The sequence below is a fragment of the Pogoniulus pusillus genome, chromosome 19 (assembly GCF_015220805.1).
Source record: "Pogoniulus pusillus isolate bPogPus1 chromosome 19, bPogPus1.pri, whole genome shotgun sequence".
Lineage (NCBI taxonomy): Eukaryota > Metazoa > Chordata > Aves > Piciformes > Lybiidae > Pogoniulus > Pogoniulus pusillus.
In genome coordinates this window covers 19,922,848-19,943,287 of record NC_087282.1, presented here as the reverse complement: position 1 = coordinate 19,943,287, position 20,440 = coordinate 19,922,848, and the positions used below count along the sequence as shown (strand labels likewise).

At 45.0% G+C, this 20,440-nt stretch overlaps 1 long non-coding RNA gene across 1 annotated transcript; it reads right to left on the bottom strand.

The window, feature by feature from the left end:
* Nucleotides 1–1,249: 1,249 nt before the first annotated feature.
* Nucleotides 1,250–9,955, bottom strand: LOC135184084 (uncharacterized). Its single transcript, XR_010305855.1, has 3 exons — nucleotides 9,897–9,955; nucleotides 6,934–7,299; nucleotides 1,250–4,843 (listed from the first exon to the last, which is right to left on the bottom strand). It is a non-coding gene; the product is annotated as an uncharacterized LOC135184084 (long non-coding RNA).
* Nucleotides 9,956–20,440: the final 10,485 nt, after the last annotated feature.

Here is a 20,440-nt window from a genome sequence, read left to right as displayed (position 1 = left end):
CCTTTCAAAAGGAGAAGAGTAACAGTGTAAGTGGTTCATGCTGAGTTTGAATAGCTAGATTTAGACCAGTATTTTATTCTGTTCTATTCTATTTTTTCTTTTTTTAGTCATTATGGTTTAGCTTGCAGCCTTTTTGTTGGTAGTGTTAGTGGCAACTTCCACGACTTGCTTCTTCTAGCTTAATTTCTTTTTCTCTGACATGGTCTTTGGGCTTCTAAGCATTTCAGTAGTCTCTCTGTGAATATATTATCTCTAATGACCTCCTTCAATAGATAAGGGCATATCTCTTGACACCGAGTTGCGGTGGGGAGAATAAAAATCAAGATCTTCATTCTTCCAGAAGAAACAAAACCTGAGAAATTGAATTTGGACATTAATTCCTATGCTTTTTAATTTCACAGATTTTATGATCTTCCATTACAGCAGTTTAGATTCGCTGACAAGTTTTTAGATTCTTTGGAAGAAATGCTTTCATTTTATTTTTATGAGCATTTAGTGCTCTTTAAAAACCAATGACTAGTTTTGTGAGCGCAACTTAAACAGACAACAGCGAAAATGGGGCTGCTAAGGGTTCAGCCTTAAGCACTAATACATTTGTTTGCTTTGAACTAAGGAGAAACTCCACTACAGACAGCATTGAAGCAAACACCTACATGTGTGTGTACATGTATGTGTGGATTTGCAACAGAAAATCCATGCTCATTACTTCATAGCACAGAAAAAAGATGCAATAGCCATAAAGACAAAATACTCTTACCACAACTGAACGGTGGCAGAGTTGTCAGTGTCCTTCTATAGTTTCTGTGTCATCCTATTTGCATCTATGGTCTCCTTGCAGGCAATGAAGGTATGACAGAAGGTAGTGACAACTGTGTCGTTTTGGTCCTGTGGTGCCTGAAGTCAGTGTCAAAGCTGAATGTGCTGTCTTTGTGTTGTTTTTTCAGAAGATTGAATTGTTTGCAATAGACTAGTGTCTTGGAATTTTATGAAAGGCAAAAATATTTCACAAGTGACCAAAGAAAATGAATCTGTCATTTTGAACCAAGTGCAGAAACGTCTTATCCGTGGGGAGTCCCACCGAGCAAGGGGTCACTGCGAAGGGCAGCATCTCCCTGACCTCACCAGAGTGCACTGGGAGAGAGGCAATGGGCATGAAGATGAGAAACCAGTCTACTGTGTTTATGACATCTTCCAGCTTTACATACTGTTTTATAAATACAAATAAAACAAGTTTTGTCTTGTTAATGTTGGGCAGCTCAGGTCCTCTAGTTCTGCTCCTGGGCCTCCTTGATATAACCAGATCTCCATATGCAGCAGTGCATACTGGCATTCTGTATTGTCTGATGAGGGATGAACAGATGAAGAGATCTCACTGCATATAGTGCCATACTTTAGATATAGCACTTGTTATTGTGTATGTATAGGCTAAAAGCTCAGCAAGGCTCTCCTTCGATATCTGTGCTGCCAACTGCAGACTCTTCCTGCCTGCCTTTCAGAGTAGCCATCTTCTCTGCAGTGTTCTCATCAGACCTGCCTTTGCGATGGACTCGGTAGCTTTATTTCAGCTGTTCTGTTTTGAAGCTGTTTTGTCTGTTTCTTTTGTCTTCCGAGATTGTTGAGTCTGATCATCTCATGCCAGTTTAAACCCGTGGTGGTAAGCTGTTGAAGTCAGAAGAGCTTGAGTTCAGATCTTCTGTACAGCCAGGGGGATCCTGTGGTTCTACAGACTAAAATGAGAGCAAGTTTAACTACAGAGGAGTTAAACTGCATAAAACTGGTGTCAGATGAGAATCAAACCTGACTTCATCAGGAGGCACTTCAACAGAAATACTATGAAGATAAGCAGTGCCCAGAACTACAGGGTATGTAGCAATATCTCAGGCAGCTCTTTGACCCCATAAATTATATTAGGCAATGGTAAAGACATGAAGAGTGGTTTAAAGAAACTGGGACAAGTTGTTATGGTCTGGCATTACAAATGTAACCTGTGTGTGCATTTTGGGAAAGGGCACTCTCCTGTGTTCAGATGCCCTGCAAAGTAACACCTTTAACATGGTATCCTACAAAATCCAAATATGACACCATCCAATTCCTTAAACCACCTACAGCTGTCACCACATGTCACAGAGAGCCACTGCTTGTCACTGCCCTGAAGCTACCATAGAATTAAACTATTTTTCCCATACAACTTCAGCAAGGACCAAACCCAGGGACCCAGCAGCCAGCTCAAGTAGCAATGCGTGTACTCAGTGCATTGGAGAATGGCTACAGAAGAGACACAACCTTGCCTATCACATGCTGTAGACCTGTACAGAGCTCCCTGAGTCCTCAGCCTGCTCAGGATGTTAGACAACTGCAGGTCTGTGTGCAGTGTGCATCTCCACGTAGCCCTGGCCATAGCATTGGTGTGCATGAGGCATAGTGAGCAACAAGTGCTCTGCCAAACAGGATTGAGTGACCCCCCCAGCCCCACCACCTGGTTGCAGTAGAATTATTGCTCTGCATTGCTTTTAGGTCTTCATCCTCTGTGGCTACAAATGGGACTTGGATTTGAGCACTCACTTTTACTTGCATTGCAGCTGGAAACACCAACTGAGGCAATATTCACTGCATGCAGAGTTGCTGTTTTAATTGGGATGTCCATAGAGCTGCTCTTGCTTACAGGGCTCTAGGTGAGTCCTGCTGATGCCAGTGGTAAAAGCCATGTGAGTGGATGATGCAGCTGTTTGAGACTTGTTTTCTTCTTTGTTTTAACTGTGTTCCCCTCTATGCAAGTTCTGTAAGCTGTCTGTGCTGACAGTGTGAGTGTACTCACACTTGTATGAGTGTACTCACACTTGTGTGTGTCACCCTGTTGTAACTCCACTGAAAACCCATCCAAAAGAGATGGCCCTAATTTTTACTCGGTTTCCTTCGCTGAATTAAAGTCAGATTCTGAAGTGAATTTCATTGTTCTAACAGACACAGTAACTACAATCGACCAAACCTTGAGCTAAGCAAATGTAAAGTAACTTGGCTCAGCCTGTGGAATTCATGAGACCAAATTCTGCTGTCGTATGGCAATCATATGAGTCTTACAGAGCTTGCTGAGCACTGTTTAGCAAAGGAGAAGCTGGTTAATGGAAATGGCATAGCATTATCAAAGTTTATTGAGCCAGAACTTCAGTTGCACTAACCCAGTTAATTGAGTGGAATTACACCTGGTTTTGTTCTGGTTGAGCACTCACCCCACTGAAATTACTTCAATGACTCTGGACCAGAGCTGGGATAACTGCAAGCAGGCTTGCTCTTCAACCAGACTGGGTGTTGACTCAGCCCTTGCTCAGGGAAACCATCACTGACTTCAGTGACACCATGAAGCTACAGACAGGAAGAAGCTTTGACTCACTGGCAGGAGGCATTTACCCTTAAATTCATGAACGAACTGCATAGTGGACAACACCTGAACATGCTTTACTTATGACAGAGGCAGAGTACAAGTTCCTCAACTGGTGTAAACTGGTCTAGGAATACTGATTTCAGTGGAGTTAATCCAATATGCACACAAGAGCAAACCTTCTAACCCCAGACTAATTTTTGCCAATATATCTCTATGCAGATAAACTCCCAAAGCTTTTATCTTCATGCCTTTTTTACTGATCATGCCAATAAAATGATTAATGTACCATAATCCTTGCCTGTAAGGAAATACTGTATTTTGCAAAGCTATGCAGTATAGAGCACATCATAAAACTACTTTAGACCACACAGTCTGGCAAAGCGTTATCAGAAACTAGGCTAACAGAGCAGCTTTTTATCTGATGTCGATTACACTGTCACTCTGCACTTCCACCACTGAGGGTTTTACATATGGAGTGAATGATGGCTGCACATTTCTGATGACTGTGGGCCAAAGCTTCAGCTGATGTGCCTCTTAAGTAGCTCCGTAGATGTCAGTGGTGATTTACACCAGCTGAAAAACAAGTCCTCTTGCTCTTTGTACTGCGCAGAATGCCCTAATAATGCAGCTTTATAACTACACAGAAGCTGGATATATGTTGAACTATTCTGATTTAGCTCCAGATAATCCCTGCTAAAAGAATTGGAGGGCAATTTCTGCCTGCCATCTAGGCTCGCATATGCTTTGGTTTTAACTAAAAGGCATGTTGCAATTTCATTACCTCCAAGTTTAAATATTTACTGGCATCAGCATTAGCTTGTACAGAAAAATGGCAAATAAATTCAAACGTGTCATAAATGCTCTCAGTCTAGAGATGGAATCTGTTACTTTAGTTCGAAGACATCGCAGCAGGCTGGAGTGGTTTTTCTAAGCCAAATGGGGTTTGTACATTTAAAAGTCTTGGCAAATATTTGCTTAGGTCCAATTCTGCTGGTCTTCCCCTGAGCATCCTAACCAGCAGGTTGCTCTGCTGAAGTCCACAGGAATAACTATGTAAAGCAGTGCTCAGCACACAGATCACAAAATCAGGCACCGAACATGTTAGGGTTGATGCAAACAGAATTTCATTTTAGCCATATGGATCATTTGAGGACCCTTAAAAATTAGGTATGTTTCATCCAAGCTGGCAGTCCCTGCATGCCCATAAAATACCACATGATTTGTTCCTGTCTGTGTTTCTGACATCTCTGGATTGCATATCTTCTAGGAATCTTAACTACACGTGCGTTGAAACTCACACTCAAAAGGTCTTGGACATATCACAGAATATGGAAAGTGATCTAAAGATCTGTTTGGGTTTTGCTTTAGTTTTGAGCTCCCCTTTGGTTTGTGTTTTGTCTTTGGCTGTAGTGCTCCCTGGTATTTTCAGAACTGCTCAGTTCAATTCCAGTTGCTTCCTGCCTTCTGGAAGGAAAAAGAAAATTACAGCTAAGGTTCAGAAAACATAATCCTGGGCAACCTCAGTGGCTGTTTGCTCTTTCTGGTTGCCTGCTTTTTAACCTAGCCATGCTGGGAGTAGTCTAGCATGTGTGTTCTCTTGCCCACCAGTTCTGGCTGATTTGTCTCTATTTCCCCCCCCCCCCCCCCCCCTTTTTTTTTATAGGCTTTGTGTGTGTGTGTTTGTGTGCACACACACACACACTTATAATTAACCAAAATATCAGGAAAATTTATATGTGCTTTCTCCTGATTCCTGGAAATAGAGCAACATTATGACCTTATGGTCTTCCAGCAAAAGTCAGACTGAATTTCTGCATCGCAGTGCAACTTAATTAGCTGTTGGAATTAGGTTATGGTTTACTCAGCGGCCCTTTACCTTACATTCTTACTTTTTATTTACTCTCAAAGTAGCCTCTCTCTATTTTTTTTTATTACTATTATTATTATTACTCTCATGTGTGCAAATACCATATCAATAACCACCGCGATTCCACGAGGTGTCTTTGTTCTGAACAAGCATGTTATTCTTGTAAAGTTTTAAGCATAAGTTAAGATGTTTTGTACAGACCAAGGTAACTGTTACAATGTCAAGCAATTACTGAAATGTTGTATAGTTCTAAAAGTTCGGTTTCTTTTGCTTTATATGTATAAAATTGTATCTTGCCTGGTTTTTTTTTTTGCTTTGTATTTCCAACGTGTTGCACAATTCTGCATTTTTGTTTACATTCGTTCCTTCTTCAGAAAAAAAAACTTAATAATAATGATAACAGTAATACTTTATGTACAAACATTTTAAATGTACTTTTGTTGTTTTTAAACACGATGTCTCTGTATAAATAATATTGGTTGAGCTGGTACGTTTGTGTCTCTCATAGAGGGATTAATTCTACTGCCAGTGCATTGAATTATTTAAAAAATGAAAAAGAAAAAGGAAAAAAAAAAACAGGAAAAATAAAATTTTTATGAAAATGTAACCCATTTTATCACTATAAATTATTCTGTCTCCTGCTATTTTCTCATTCCCCTCCTGAGATAGAGTCAGCACGGTACAGTAAGTACTGTTTGTGGGAGACGTGTCATTTGTTTTAATTTTTAATCAATGTGGCTCTGTCATTGCAGAGACTTAAAGTGGTGTTAGAAAATAATGTAGTGCTGATACCAGCTGGGAGGTAACAGGATCAATAGTGCGTTTTCCTCATCCCTGAGGGGTCTCAGCTGCCAGACAGCAGCCTAAATCCCGTCTGTCCCAAACTCAACCTCAAGAGCAAGGGAGGCAGGCTTCAAAGGCAGGGTGGTTTTTGGGTTGCTTGCTGACAGGCAGCCCAGGGCTCCAGCGTGACTAAAGTGGCGCAGTTCAGCGTGCTGACCCTCCGCACAAGGGTGCGTTTGCTCCCCAGGGGCTTCCCGGGATGACAGAACTAGAAATGCCAGGTTTTATATCATCATTGCAGAAATAGCTGTAAGAGCCAGAGCCAAGAATACCAGCTCAAAAGAGATGTAAAAAGCTCTCCAGAGATGCTGAGCAGCATGTGCCTGGTGCAAGCCCGAACACACAGCGCTGCTGAGTGCAGAGCAAGTGAGGTCAAGTTGCCTGCCGGGAAGGGATGAGCCATGACGCGCTTGACACAAAGACCATCTCAGGCCACTGTCTCCAAGCACAAGAAGCAGTCACTGTGCTTTGCTGTACGGCCCCTCACACGGCCTTAGTCTGGAGTTGCGCGCTCTGGAGGTGCTGCAGGAAGGCACAGCCAGGAGGCAGCTGGCAGGGATGTTTTAGCCTAAGCAGTGGGTGTGGGGGGTGTTCATAAGCCCAGTACAGAGTGCAGATGGTGTTGCCTTCAGAGGTTCTGTATTTGAGACTGAGTATTCTTTGTAGTGTCCTGCTTAAAACCAAGGGTCAATTGCTGATACTCTTCAACCCTGCACCACTCTGATACCATGAAGTGGCTTAAAGCTGTCCAGCCCAGCAAGGCTGTGGCTGTTCCACTGGTCCTCATCCCACTTGTGCGAATGGTTACCCAGACCGTGCGTGCTACAGCCCCAGTCCTACTTACCATAAAGCTGCTGTCGAAGAAAATCCGGAATGGGCTATTAGGAGATCACTTTTGTGCCCATTTTGTGTTCAAGGCGCCAGAAAACATCATCTCTGAATATCTCAGAGACATCTTTTGGGTCAGCAGGAGAGAGGTCAGGTCTGATGCTGTCATTCATTCCCCAAATCCTTAGCATCCTCTGAGTGAGCCCAGAAACCAGCTGGAAGCTTAACTTCGGCTAGGCAGCTGATGCCATTCCCTGCATGTGTAGCCTTGTAATTGGCTGTGAAGTGTTCTGTGATCCCAGCTATGAATGATGAATGGCTCCACGGAAACCTGTGCTGTATGGCACTGCTACTGCAACTGCACAACTGAGAATAAAGCCCTCTGGAAAAAAAAATAGATTCACATAGCCAGTACATGGGATTCCCACAGTAGCAAATGATGCCATCCTGCTGGCTGGAGTGTCTCCCCCAAACATGGCATAGGCAGGGGGTAATAGAAGATGGGTGTTTGGATGCTCATTTTCATACGCAACTCACAACCACCTCAGGCAAGGGGCCCTCTTCCCTGCCTCCCTGGTTGTGTGAGGCTGAGGCAGTGCAGTAGGATGTTGGCAAAGGCTATGCAAGGCTCAAGGGAGAGAGCGAGAGAGACAGAAGCACTATAAATTCTCAGCCAGCTAAGATGATTTAGCTGCATGGCTCCCTCAGGAATAAATCTGGCCCATGACAAGCTGCTCTAGACCATGGGATGTTTGGTTGCCAGCACAAAAGATGTAGAGGCTGTGAAGACTTATGTATATCTGAAAAGTCTGACTGGAGCTTCCCATGGCCCACAGAACTAAGGAGTAGGAAACAAAGGATAAATCTTTTCAGTAAAAGCCTGAAACTCTCTTCAGCCCCTCCTATGCGGTGCAAAAGGAAAGCAATGCAGGATCAGCTTCACCTAATAGAGAGGAATTTCACTTTCCAGCTGCATTTCAAAGTGAATTTAGCTATCCTTTTATCCCTTTGAGAAAGGCACGTGTGCACGGGGAGTTTCAGGATTGGGTTTTTTCTTCCTCCCATACCATGTCCACACGGTTGGAAGGACTTTATTATAGCTAATGCAAATGTGTTCAGCATGCAAACCACATGTGAAGCTAACATTAAGCAGAAGTTCATGGTCATATGAGCTACAGAAGAGTTCCTGTAGACTGCCTTCTGAAAACAAGATGTGTTTGCCTCTCTTTTGGGATCCTCTGCACCTATGACCACAGGAAAACAGCTGAACACCAGGGACAGGCCACTGGGTTAGACCTCAGGAGCTAGACTGCAGAAGAAAAGATAACACTGGACAGCACTGGCCTTCCTAGGCTAAAAGTACTTGGCAAATTTGGACAATAAAGTTTAGAACCAGTTTTCCTTTAACTTAGACATCTGTGGAAACAACTTTGGATCTCTTCTCAGCTGCTTTCTTATTATGTTTCTTACACATTTGCCCTTCACCCCTTGGCACCTTCTAATGGCCTCAGTGGTGACTGGCAGCAGGTCCAGGAAGACTGGGCTCACCCTTTCAGCTGAGGTATACCATAAGAAGCATGTGTCAGGCTGGGCATGATGAAGCCACATGAGAAGTGATCTATTTTCTTGCCGGGGACAGTTTCCCTCTGCCTTGCCACTCTCAGTGAAACTGCAGTGCCTACTGCTCTCATTCAGCACAGCAGCACTAACCCACTCTAAGAATGAAGCTCCTGAATGTTTGCTGCCTTTGAAGGGCAATTCCCCCTCAGCAGAGGCTGCTGAAAAACAGCACACCCTGCGAAGCCCTTAGTGCAGGTCCCAGGCTTTGGGCACCATCAAGAGCTTTGTTCAATTCTCCATCCTGAGGAATTTCCTCACAGTGGTGTAACAGAGGGCAAATTCTGCTGCCTTTATTTTTTTTTTGGCAACTCTACATTCACTGCCTATCAAGCAGGAACTAAATAAAAAGGCTGTTACTGTGCTCCAAGCCATCAATTTAAGAGCAATCACCTATGCATTTGGGATGTGCTGGCAGGGAATTATCTGCAATGAGAAGATGCTTGCCAATCAGTGCTGTAAAAGCCTGTTGGCTTTAGCTGTACCTAGAAGTGGATGTGACTCAAGTGTAGCACTCAGCTCTCTAATGCCCTCTGTGATCTGGGGGCTGATTAGCCAAGAGAAGCCTTCTCCAGGTGGGTGTCCAGGGCATCCCCAGTGTCCCAGGCACCCACTCCATGCTCCTGAAGTTCTGATCCTGAGTTGCTGTTCCTGAACATCCTACCATACCCTGCCTGACTAAATGGAACCATACTAAGCAGCAGTCGATTTGCTGCGAGGGCAGCACAAAGGCTGCAATGTTGTGACTGGAACAATACGGAGCAAGACACCTGGGAAGCTCTGACAATGGCACTGAGGAATCATAGGGCATCACAAAAGAAATACTTCCACATGAAATATTCCACAGCCAAGGTGACATGATGTCTCCAGTTTGGGCCAAGCTGCACCAGACTGCCTCTGCCAGCCTCAGGCAGAGAGATTAGTTTCTCCTTAAGGATTCCTGTCACTGAGGGTCATTTGAATGTCCAGAGACTGGATACAGGGAGGTGTCTTGGTCCATGGCAGAGGGGTTGGAACTAGATGATCTCTAAGAGCCCCTTCCAACCCAAATTATTATCTGCTGGCTGCCCTGTCTTCCTACTACACAGCGACCACCTCAGAAGACCTAAATTTGCACAGGGGTGGTGAAACTGAGAACACTCTCTGACATCAGCCACCTCCCCCTCATGCAAAGAGGAAGTTGTTATGCAGGGGCTTGAACAGGACTTGAATCTTGCTTCTAACAGCCTAAGGAGGCCCAGCCAGGACCTGTGGATGATGTTAAAGTGACCATCAAGCCTATTCCTACCTAACTAGGGGGCCACCAGGAAACTCAGCCCTTGTCCCACTCCCATTCACCTGGTATTCACCATGGGGACTCACCAGTGATGACAGGAGGAGTATCCTCTGACCACCTGGGCACAGCTTGGGGCTGCTGCCTTTCCTGGGGCCCATTAAAAAGCAGAGTGGGCAGGGAGGGTAAAGTGGCCACACCTGGGGTGGGAGGAGACTCCAACAGGACCCAGATGCTCTGGGTTGGGGGGGAAAAGGGAGAAATCTGGTGAGGGGTGGGAAAGCGGAGGCGGTACTGAAAGGAGGGAGATGGAGAGGAAAGGAGGAAGATGGGGGAGAACAAGAGATGAAGATGAAAGGAGGGAGATGGGGGAGAAGGGAGATAAAAAAGAAAATAAAATGAAAACTGGGTTGTGGTCCTGTTCTGGCAGAGGGGTGGACTAGATGACCTTTCAAAGTCCCTTCCAGCCCCTAACATTTGTTGATTCTGTGATTTCAGCAGTGGACTCTTCCATACTATTCAAATAAACACCTTCTTGGCTCCACAAAGCTGGTGCTGGTTCAAGGACAGACTCGTGCTCTCCAGGCTGCCCCACTATGATGCTGATGAGGGAATGGGCTCACAGATTGTCTAATTAACTCTGTTCTAGGCATGAGAGGCTGCTGCTGCTGCTCAGCTCAGCAGGGCTCTCCCTCCTTTGGCAGCAGTGTCCTTGTCACCAGTGGCACTAGAGATGTGCGCATTCCCCCAGCCAGGACAGTGGTTGTCCAGGCAGCCTCTGCCTTGCTGAAGGAAGGGCTCTGTGCAGCTACTAAAGGCAGATTTGAAACAGGACTTACCAGGTGAAGTTTAGTCTCCTCTTGGTATTCAGGAGATTAAAGTGGATGGCCTCACCTAGCAGATCACCTGCCCTCACCCACAGTGTCCTGTGGAGAAAGGAGCCCTGAGCCTAAACCGAGGTTATTTCACACCAACTTAGCATGTCAAATCCCGAAGTGGAATCAGATTCAGGCCTTCAGCTTTGTAACATCAGCAAGAAAAACAAAGCAGCTGCACTTCAACACTCGAGGTTTACACAGGCAGAGCTCTGATTTCTCTGTCAAAGCGGGCACCTCCTGTGGTGAGCGCTGGGCTCCCTCAGCCTACGGAAATGTCACCTCCACGTCTCAAGGAGGCATTTCAATCTCAATCATCTCTGAATCAATCAATGAACACAGCACATCTATTTCAATCATGAAGCACCATGGGCCAGCGCACAGAACTCCCGGTGTCTGGCACGGGGGCTGCCGATGCGCTGCCAGCCCGTGGCTCAGACCCCAGCTCTCTAATTGCCTCCACCAGCACTATCACCCCCCCACCCAAAGTTGCTGTTCGGGTGCGATTCCAGGAAGGTAATTTATTATCCTGAAGAACCCAACTCTTCTCTCCCATCTATCTATATCTCTGTGTCCCATTGTTTATGTTAACATAATCATTTCTCATGGAGAATGTCAATAAATGCTGGAGACAAAAGCGACACCACCACCACCACCACCAAAAACCCAACTGCTAAATAATTCCTAGAATGAGTTGTCAGAAACCTTTTATTTACTGATTCCGTGCATTTCATTTATTCCTGGCAGCAGGCCAACCTTTCTGACAGTTAAGATTTATTGATTTAATTGCCTAGGGTAACCATGCAATAAAATCATCTCAAAGATAAATTTTCATGGCACTGCGCAGCATTGAAGTAATTTTTCAAGTGCTATGGCTATATTTCTGCAGGTTACAGGTGCAAAATTTGCTTAAAGCAGGAATGTCTCATTATTGTAACCCAGGCGCATTAGTGTGGTCCCTCCTGTGAAACTCCTCTCTCCTTTTTATTTTTCCTCTCTCCTCTCTTTCCCTTTCTCTGACATTGGCTCTTTATCTCCTCCACTGCCCATTTTGTTGTTGGTTTTGGGTTGTTTTTATTTTAGGGGAACAGCACAGGTCTCTCAGAAAAGGAATTATATTTTCTTAATTGGTTCATATATTCAATGCCCAGGAGAAGAGAAGCTTCAGTTTAATTAGTAGTGAGCTTAGAGGTTATTTACAATGTTATACAGAAGCATTTGTTTCCAGCTGTGTGATGCTTTTTCACACAGAGGCCTCACATGGTAGATGATTGCCATTTGTGACATTATAGTTTATTGAATCTTTAGATCTTTTTATTTACACTGTTAAAGGGCTCGTTACAGTTCAGAACAAGGAGCAAATCAGCATCTCTGATTAATTCCCAGGTTAACGGCAACACGTCTGAAGTCAGAGATGGTACAAACTTCTAACGATGTGAAATGTTTTCTTCTCTCTTATGGTTTATTTGGGGTGGGTGATGTTCCTTTTGACCGTGGGATTTAATGGCCTATTGCTCTGGCAGCCTTGGCAGCCTCCCTTCACCAGATCTGAAGGTTTAATTTTGCTCTCCTGCCCCACTGAGGGCCAAAGGCACTCCAAGGTGCTCATAGCACAATGCAGGCACCCAGCCTCAGGGTGGAAAAGCTGGCTGCTGGCAGTCCTGTGACTTCAGCCACTGTGGCCTTTGTGAACCATGCCAGAACTGAGTCCAGCAGCCCAAATGCCAAAAACTAAACTAGGAAACAAGCAGGGGATTTACTCTGCCATTCTGGCACTGAAACACAGTGAAGACAGGAGATAGCTGTGGTGTGGAGACAGTGAGCAGCTGGATGCCAGGCACCTCCTCAGGATGACACTATCCCTTAAGACATATTCTCCCATCAGGCTCATGTTGCTGAGGGCCAGAGGAGTTTTCTCAACACCTCTGATGGTTCCTGGAGGAACCCTTGGCAAGGCTACAGCCAAGTTTCTCCTCCTTCCTTTCAGTCTATATGCAAGCAGACTTTCATGTACCCTGATCTTATTCTGCACCTTGTTTGCTTGCTTGCTTGCTTGCTTGCTTCCTTCCTTCCTTCCTTCCTTCCTTCCTTCTTCTTATTTTAATTCAAATTATGAGTAGTAAAATGTGAAATTGTCTCAGTGGCTTGCTTTTTCTGGTGGTAAAGAGGGCTTGGACTTGCAATTCTGCTCCACTGACAAGCTTGTGGATCTCACACAGCAAACATTTACTTTAAAGCCTAGGACCTTTATGCTTGCAGTTTAACCTCTGTAACCTCTACCCCTCTGACTTCAGCCTTTCATTGGGTGAAATACGAAGGCAGGTTGGATACATTAAAAAGAGTATTAGTGAGAGGAGAGGCAGTGGAATCAATAATGTCAGTAAAGGTAGACCAATTTATAGAGAAACAATGTCAGCATATGATAAACCTGTAAGTGAATTGGCTGAAAGCCCAGAGCTTTGTACTGGTTTGGAGAATTTGAAGGGATCTGAGCAGCAACATGCCCAGTCCATAACCCCAGAGCTCAAAAATGCCACCCATGCCAAATGGGGCTCAGAAAAACAAAACATAACAAAACAGGGTTGTGGGGTGGGAGAGGAAGGAAGGAAGGAAGGAAGGAAGGAAGGAAGGAAGGAAGGAAGGAAGGAAGGAAGGAAGGAAGGAAGGAAGGAAGGATAGTTTCAAGCATTGCCAAAGGGAAGTGCCATGTCCTTAAGTCTGAGCAGCAACAGTGAAAGCTGAGGTCTGTGTTTTCTGTCTTTAAAACAGGGAGCTGAGCAGGCTGTGAGCCATGCAGACCTCCCACCCTGCATCACACTTGAGCCCCCAGGCAACTAAAATAAATAAGAGCCTCCAAATTCAAGACAAAACCTGTCCAGGTATTCAGAAAAAAAAAACAACATTGCACATGTACTGTCTAGATGTATCAGTGGAGTCCCTCCATCGATCACCCAGAGAAGAAACCTGGCATCTTCAGAGAATCTGCTTCACTCTAATCAATCTGATACTTGGGTTGTTCTTTTTTAAAGGTAAGAGACCACCTAGAGCAATCTGAATACAGTCTTGAGTCTATACTCAAGTCTGTAAATAGCCAATATTGACTAGATGTAAGATCCTGTTTCTTTTTATTGATTCCATAGAAAGTCAATGGATGTGAGCTTTATTAGAGTTCAGTTGATGTTGTAGGCACTAATCCTACGAGCCACTGAGGCCACATTCTGAATACACTCTTGGTAAAGCACAGCAGCTGGAAAATTGAAAAAGAACAGCATTTCTGTTCCCTGTAAACAACTGAAGAACTCTCATTCTAGTCTCCAAGCAAAAAGCTTTCTACTTTCCCAGCTGTCACAACCTTCCTCATCTCCAAAATCAAACTCTGGGACAACTAGGTTCTTGCCAGAACACTCAGCAAACATCATTTTACGATATCAGCCTAAGTTACAAAGTGTCCTTTGTTTTGTTCCCCTTTCCATAGGCTAAGTGATGGTTCCAGAGAAGTAAGACACACCAAGTGACACAGGCAGTTACATTTCTGTTTAGCTAACTCTTCCTGCTAATTTTGGCCTTTTGCAGCTCACTGCTGCTGTGGGCAGGCTGACAGCCCAGGAATGTAAGAGTACATGAAATAGGACAGACTCATCATTGTGGGTGGAGTTCAGAAACAGCACCCAAACAGAGGACTCTTCAAGTGAATAAAAACCCATTTGGAGGTGCAACCAGTGAGAGCAAGCATCTGCCCAGAGTCGTAGCTGTGTAGAGCCAGATGGATGAGGCACTCAGTGCCATGGTCTAGTTGACTGGCTAGGGCTGGGGGATAGGTTGGACTGGATGATCTTGGAGGTCTCTTCCAACCTGGTTGATTCTGTGATTCTATGATTCTATGTGTACCATATAAATGTGTGAGTACACTGTATGCTCCCAATAAACAAACACAGGAGGAGACAGGCCCCCATCAGAGCGCTCAAAACACCTGAGCTCTACCAAAAACCCACAGTACTGAACCCATCTGGGAGATCTCAGCCATCCCCAGACCAGACAGTGAAAGTATAACGGATCAACAGATTTAGATAGCCTCATAGAATGGTTTAGGTTGGAAGGGACCTCAAGGATCATCTGGTTCCAACCCCCTGCCATAGGCAGGGACACCTCCCACTAGAGCAGGTTCCTCAAGGCCTCATCCAGCCTGGCCTTGAACACCTTCAGGGAGGGAGCAGCCACAACCTCCCTGGGCAACCTGTGCCAGTGTCTCACCACCCTCACTGTAAAGAACTCTTTCACAGTATCACAGTATCATCAGGGTTGGAAGAGACCTCACAGATCATCAAGTCCAACCCTTTACCACAGAGCTCAAGGCTAGACCATGGCACCAAGTGCCACGTCCAATCCTGCCTTGAACACCTCCAGGGAGGGAGCAGCCACAACCTCCCTGGGCAACCTGTGCCAGTGTCTCACCACCCTCACTGTAAAGAACTCTTTCCTAACATCTAGTTTGAATCTCCCCTCTGCCAGCTTAAAAAACCATTAGTCCTCATCCTGTCATTACAAGACCTTGTCAGTAGTCCCTCCCCAGCCTTCCTGTAGACCCCCTTCAGACAGTGGAAGGCCACTATAAGGTCTCCTCAAAGCCTTCTCTTCTCCAGGCTGAAGAGCCCCAACTCTTGTAGCCTGTCCTCATAGCAGAGCTGCTGCAGCCCTCTGAGCATCTTTGTGGCCCTCCTCCTGGACTGTCTCCAACACTTTGAAGTCCTTCCTGTGTTGGGGGCTCCAGAACTGCACACAGGACTCCAGGCAGGGCCTAACGAGAGCAAAGGGGCAGACTCCCCTCCCTTGCCCTGCTGCCCACGGTGCTCTTGCTGCAGCCCAGCACAAGGTTGCTCTCTGGGCTGCACGTGCACACTGTCAGCTCATTGTGAGCTTTCCTCAACCCAGACCCCCAGGTCCTTTTTCTCAGGGCTGCTCTCAGCCGTTTGCCACCCAGCCTGGAGTTCTGCTTGGGATGGCACCAGCTCAGATGCAGGATCCTACACTTGGCCTTGTTGAGTTTCATGAGATTGGCCTGAGCCCACCTCATGAGTAGTGGTGTCCAAGAAACACATTCTCAACTACACTGAGGCTGCTGGTTTTGCTGCAGCAGACCTAGTGTTCAGTTTGGAGCCACTTTAGCTAGTTCTGGTCACAGAATCACAGAATCACAGAATCACAGAATCGACCAGGTTGGAAGAGACCTCCAAGATCATCCAGTCCAACCTAGCACCCAGCCCTAGCCAGTCAACCAGACCATGGCACCGAGTGCCTCATCCAGTCTTCTCTTGAAGACCACCCGGGACGGTGCCTCCACCACCTCCCTGGGCAGCCCATTCCAATGGGAAATCACTCTCTCTGTGATTTCCCATTGGAATGGGCTGCCCAGGGAGGTGAATGTGTGCTAGATATCCCATACTGAGTGTAAACAAAAAGGGAAAGGGCTATCAATCACATTAAGACTCCTGCTGACACATACTGTGCTCACACACACAGAATAAACACCTTTAAAAAGCTCTTTTTAAAGACCCAGAGTTACAAGCTGTTTCAAGAGCCCTGCACTTTATTAACATTGAGAATGTGTCCTTTGATATAAACTCTTCTAGAAATGATTCAGATGAATTAGCACAGGAAAATCTTGCTGAGTTGGAAAGAGCTGAATCGGAAGCAGCGCGGTCAGTGAATGATGCAAGTAAACCATCATGCTGAAGTATGACTAATGGTGACACGGTCTGTCTAGAAGAACAAACAACCAAGAGACATACTACTTGGCCCCAAAACTGGCCTGAACATTTCTTGAAATAACACCACTGCTGCATGAAGACTACTCACAAAACAAGAAACCCCAGCCAACTCGTGGACTACAAGTCCAACGAGGGAGAATTTCACCCGCTCACAGGAGAGATGGATGATTCACTTTGTAAAAGAGTGGGACTTACTGCTCTCAGAGCTAATACTAATAGATCCATCCAGAGTTGCCCATGGAACAGATCTATCGATGGCACCAAAATCCTTAGCTGAAAAATGTGCAGAGAAACTTGAATATGCAATGCAGAATGCTGCAGTGAAGTGATTACATTTTGTGGCACCTAAACTGCTTTTATCACAGGACGACTTGACAAGACATCAAGATAGCTAAATGCTTAGGACTGAATGTCAATCAAAAACTTACATGTATTGTTCAAGGTGCAGAGTAAGCTTCAGCCAGGCAAAGGGGAAATACTAAACTAAGGCTTGTGGAGAGTGTGTTTGTGGAAAGATAGCAGATATCTTCTGCAATCTAAGTATGTTCATTCTGCCTCCTGGGCTAGATGCATCAGTTGTGACACTACCAACTGTACAGGGAGTGTCGCACTGAGGAGGTGAGGTAAATGTACTGTTTAGGCAGTGTGGTTCCAGGACCCAGTTAGGGCTGCAGAGGATTTTAGCTCAGTTCTGGTAGTCCAGCAGCTGATGGCTGCCATTTGTAGTATGCACTAAAAGAAACAGCTACCATCAAGAAATTCTCTTTTCATTCCAACAGGAAAGCAAGACCAGCTGAGCTGCAATTCGGATTTAGCACAGCAATCCACCATTTGAACACTCACACACCAGTAGAAAGGCTTTAAAGCCCTAAAACAAGCCAATGCCAACAAAACTTACCCATTCAGCATCTCAGAAAATGTCTCAGACCTCAGCTTCTCTGGGATGCTGACCACAGCAATGGCCACCAAGAGCACCCAAGTCCTGGTCAGCAGTGGGACACACAGCTGAAACTGCCACTGATTTTCTTCCAGATATATAAAAGGTGTGAGCCTTATGCTCAGTCCTGTAAAACATCAGGGTGACAATCAGACTCTGGCTGAAACAGCTAAAACTGCCTTGCTACACAAATGAACAGCTAGAAGAGAGAATTAATGCATCTCTATTCCTTGGTGCATGAACACAGAGAAAAGCTTTCTAACTGTGTCAGTATCCGAAGGGTTACATGGCTAGGAAGTCAGGGAGATGCACATTCTACAGCCCAAGATTGGCCTTTCTAAAATTCCCTTGGCATCCCACTGGCATTGCTTCCTACAGACCACTCAGAGCATCTGACATGAAGTTATTAATTTTATTAAATAGTGGAAAAAGGATGAGACCACAAATCAGGCAAGGAATCAAATCAAACTTGGGAACAACCCACCTCTGGTCACACAAAGAGGAGGAGCAGATACTTTCACTCTCTTTCTCCCTGTGTGGCCCAGCTGAAACGTGGGGCATCACCTGAGAAAAGGACAGGGTCAAACTATTGCACTATTAAAACAGGGAGTGAAACAAAGGTAAACACAGCTTCGTGCTTGATCTGCAGCCTCCCTGCAACTGTCTAATTGCTTTCCACACCCAAAGGGTTTGTAAGGCAAGAACGGGAACAGAATGAAAGACCACTGCCTTAAAGATGTTAAATATACCTATTAAGTGGAGGGGAAAGCAAAATTTTCTATCGGGCACATGTATCAATTAAACCTTTCAAGGGGAAGACCTCCCTTGTGCTCCTAACGTTCGCACTGGCTATGTTGCACAACTCCATTTACACCTTTAGTTACCATAGCAATTATGACATTTTACGATGTACATAAAGTTCCTGATACAGTTAAGCGATGGGGTCAGTGTTCGAGCTTAGCTCAGCGTTTAGCAAGCTTTCCCTCCTAGATGTTTTGATTACTTAGGAAAGCCTTAACCTCTACAACATAATGAAGGACTGGAAAGTTGCAGGGTAATTTGTAGGTGTGCATGAGGGTATAGGCACTATTACAAAGCTCAATAAATAATCACGTGAAATCATTGGCATTTAGGACCCTCTGGAGAGGAGCTTTCCCAGCTGGCTCCTGATCCATCATACCTTGAGTAATTCCAGATTAAGCCCACTGACTTTGTGGACATGTACGTGACATCAGAAACCTACCACGTATGTCCAGAACGCACATTAACTGGCTCCAGACAGCGGCAAGGGGGTTGTACATAGCTGCAACCCCACAGCTTCAGCTCCTCCGTCCACAGCATGGCTCGGGGGGAAAGCGGAGCGGTACAAAACCGGCCAGATGTGGGAATGATGTAAGATGCCTTCCACTTGCATTTTATTGAGAAAGCCCATAAAACTCAAAATCCAGCTGTGCACATTGGTTCAGTCTGCCTATTAAAAGGGAGGCATTTTCTCATGCCTATGATTGATGTGGCTTCAGGCACATCTGTGTACTCACTTAACCCCCTTCCCTCCGCCCTCTCCATCTCAGGCCATTGGTAGACATGAAAAGTGGGAATCTGTCTTTCATACGTGAGGGTATAAAATGCTTCTTGACTTCCACTGAAGGACAGTAAGTGGCAGGTCACTTTGATTCCATCTCAATGATAATTTTACCTTACTTTTACTCAGGGAAAATAAGGAAACCCAGCACCAGGGCAATCAGCCCTTTTTCTTTCTTAACCTCTATGGGGCAGGGGGGCAGCTTGGTAAAGTGGCCTGGACATATGTTAGAATAGATAATCAATGGCTCTAGTAAAACATGTGTGAAAGCATTTCGAGCCCACATTTCAATAAACATTCTCCAGAATCTGTGGCTATTTATCAAATATGAATGTGCTTTTCAGGATGAGGATCTCATTTCCCCCTGGTGCTTCTGTTCCAAAAATAATTGGAAGTGACAATACAGAGAAAGATGATGTTTCAACTTCATGTTTAAAATAAATATAAGGCTGTCATCAGAGCCTTGCTGTCTAGTGAAGATCCCTCTCACAGGAGTCAACAGGCAGCTTTACTGATAGGGAATTGTGTTCCATTATTGATTAGCTTTTAAGTTCTTGTTACATATTAGATTAGGATCGCAGTATGCATAGGGAATGAATAGCCCAATTACAGTCTAAAATAGCTCATCTCAAAGTGGTTTAGAATTTTGATATTATGGAAAGAATTTTAAGGAAATTACAGGTTTATTAAGAAAGCCTTCAAGGCAGATATTTACATTTTTACTGCATGGCTTCTCAGGAGGGGGAGGGAAAAACATCCCTCTTTTATTATGTACAAGGCTGCTTTTAGCTCCCTCCTAATTGGCTTTTTAAAACTTTGGGAGTTAGGGGTTTGCTGTATTTGAGGTGGGGGGCGTGGAGGTGGTTCTGCATGGAAGGTAACAGACTAAGTGGCTGCTGAGTTAGACCTCTGGGCTCCTTCAGTTTAAAGTAGAACATCCTACACCAAAACGTGCACCAGGCTCTGATCTAAGTGCTGTGCCTGAGACTCCAGGTCTTGCTCAGGATGCAGTGATGGCTCTCAGCAGAGGCTGGCATTCAGACACCAGGATCTGATATTTCTTACTCTCTTCTGCATGAGGAAAACCTATTAATTGTGCTACAACAGTCACAACTCCCTGAAGTTGATCTTCAAGGGCACTTTGAATTGACCACTAGTACCTTTAAGTAGGCTCAGGGCTGCTCAAGCACATCCCAGCTCTCAGTTAAGGTGCTGACCCCAGTGACCAGGGCTCGTGTGGATGTGGGACCATGACTCTCATAATAAAGCATTCCTAAGAGCACTGCTTAATCTGTTTCAGTATTGCCAATTTCAGTAAGACTGGAACAATCATAGGGCTTTAAGTTTCAAAACCAAGTAATTTACTTTTGTTTTTGCTAAAACTTACCAACCTCAAGGCCAAGAAATTTTCAAGACTAGAGTTAGCTGATGTTCCTGTTGTTGGTGATAACCCTCTTCAGGCAAGTGGGAGGTC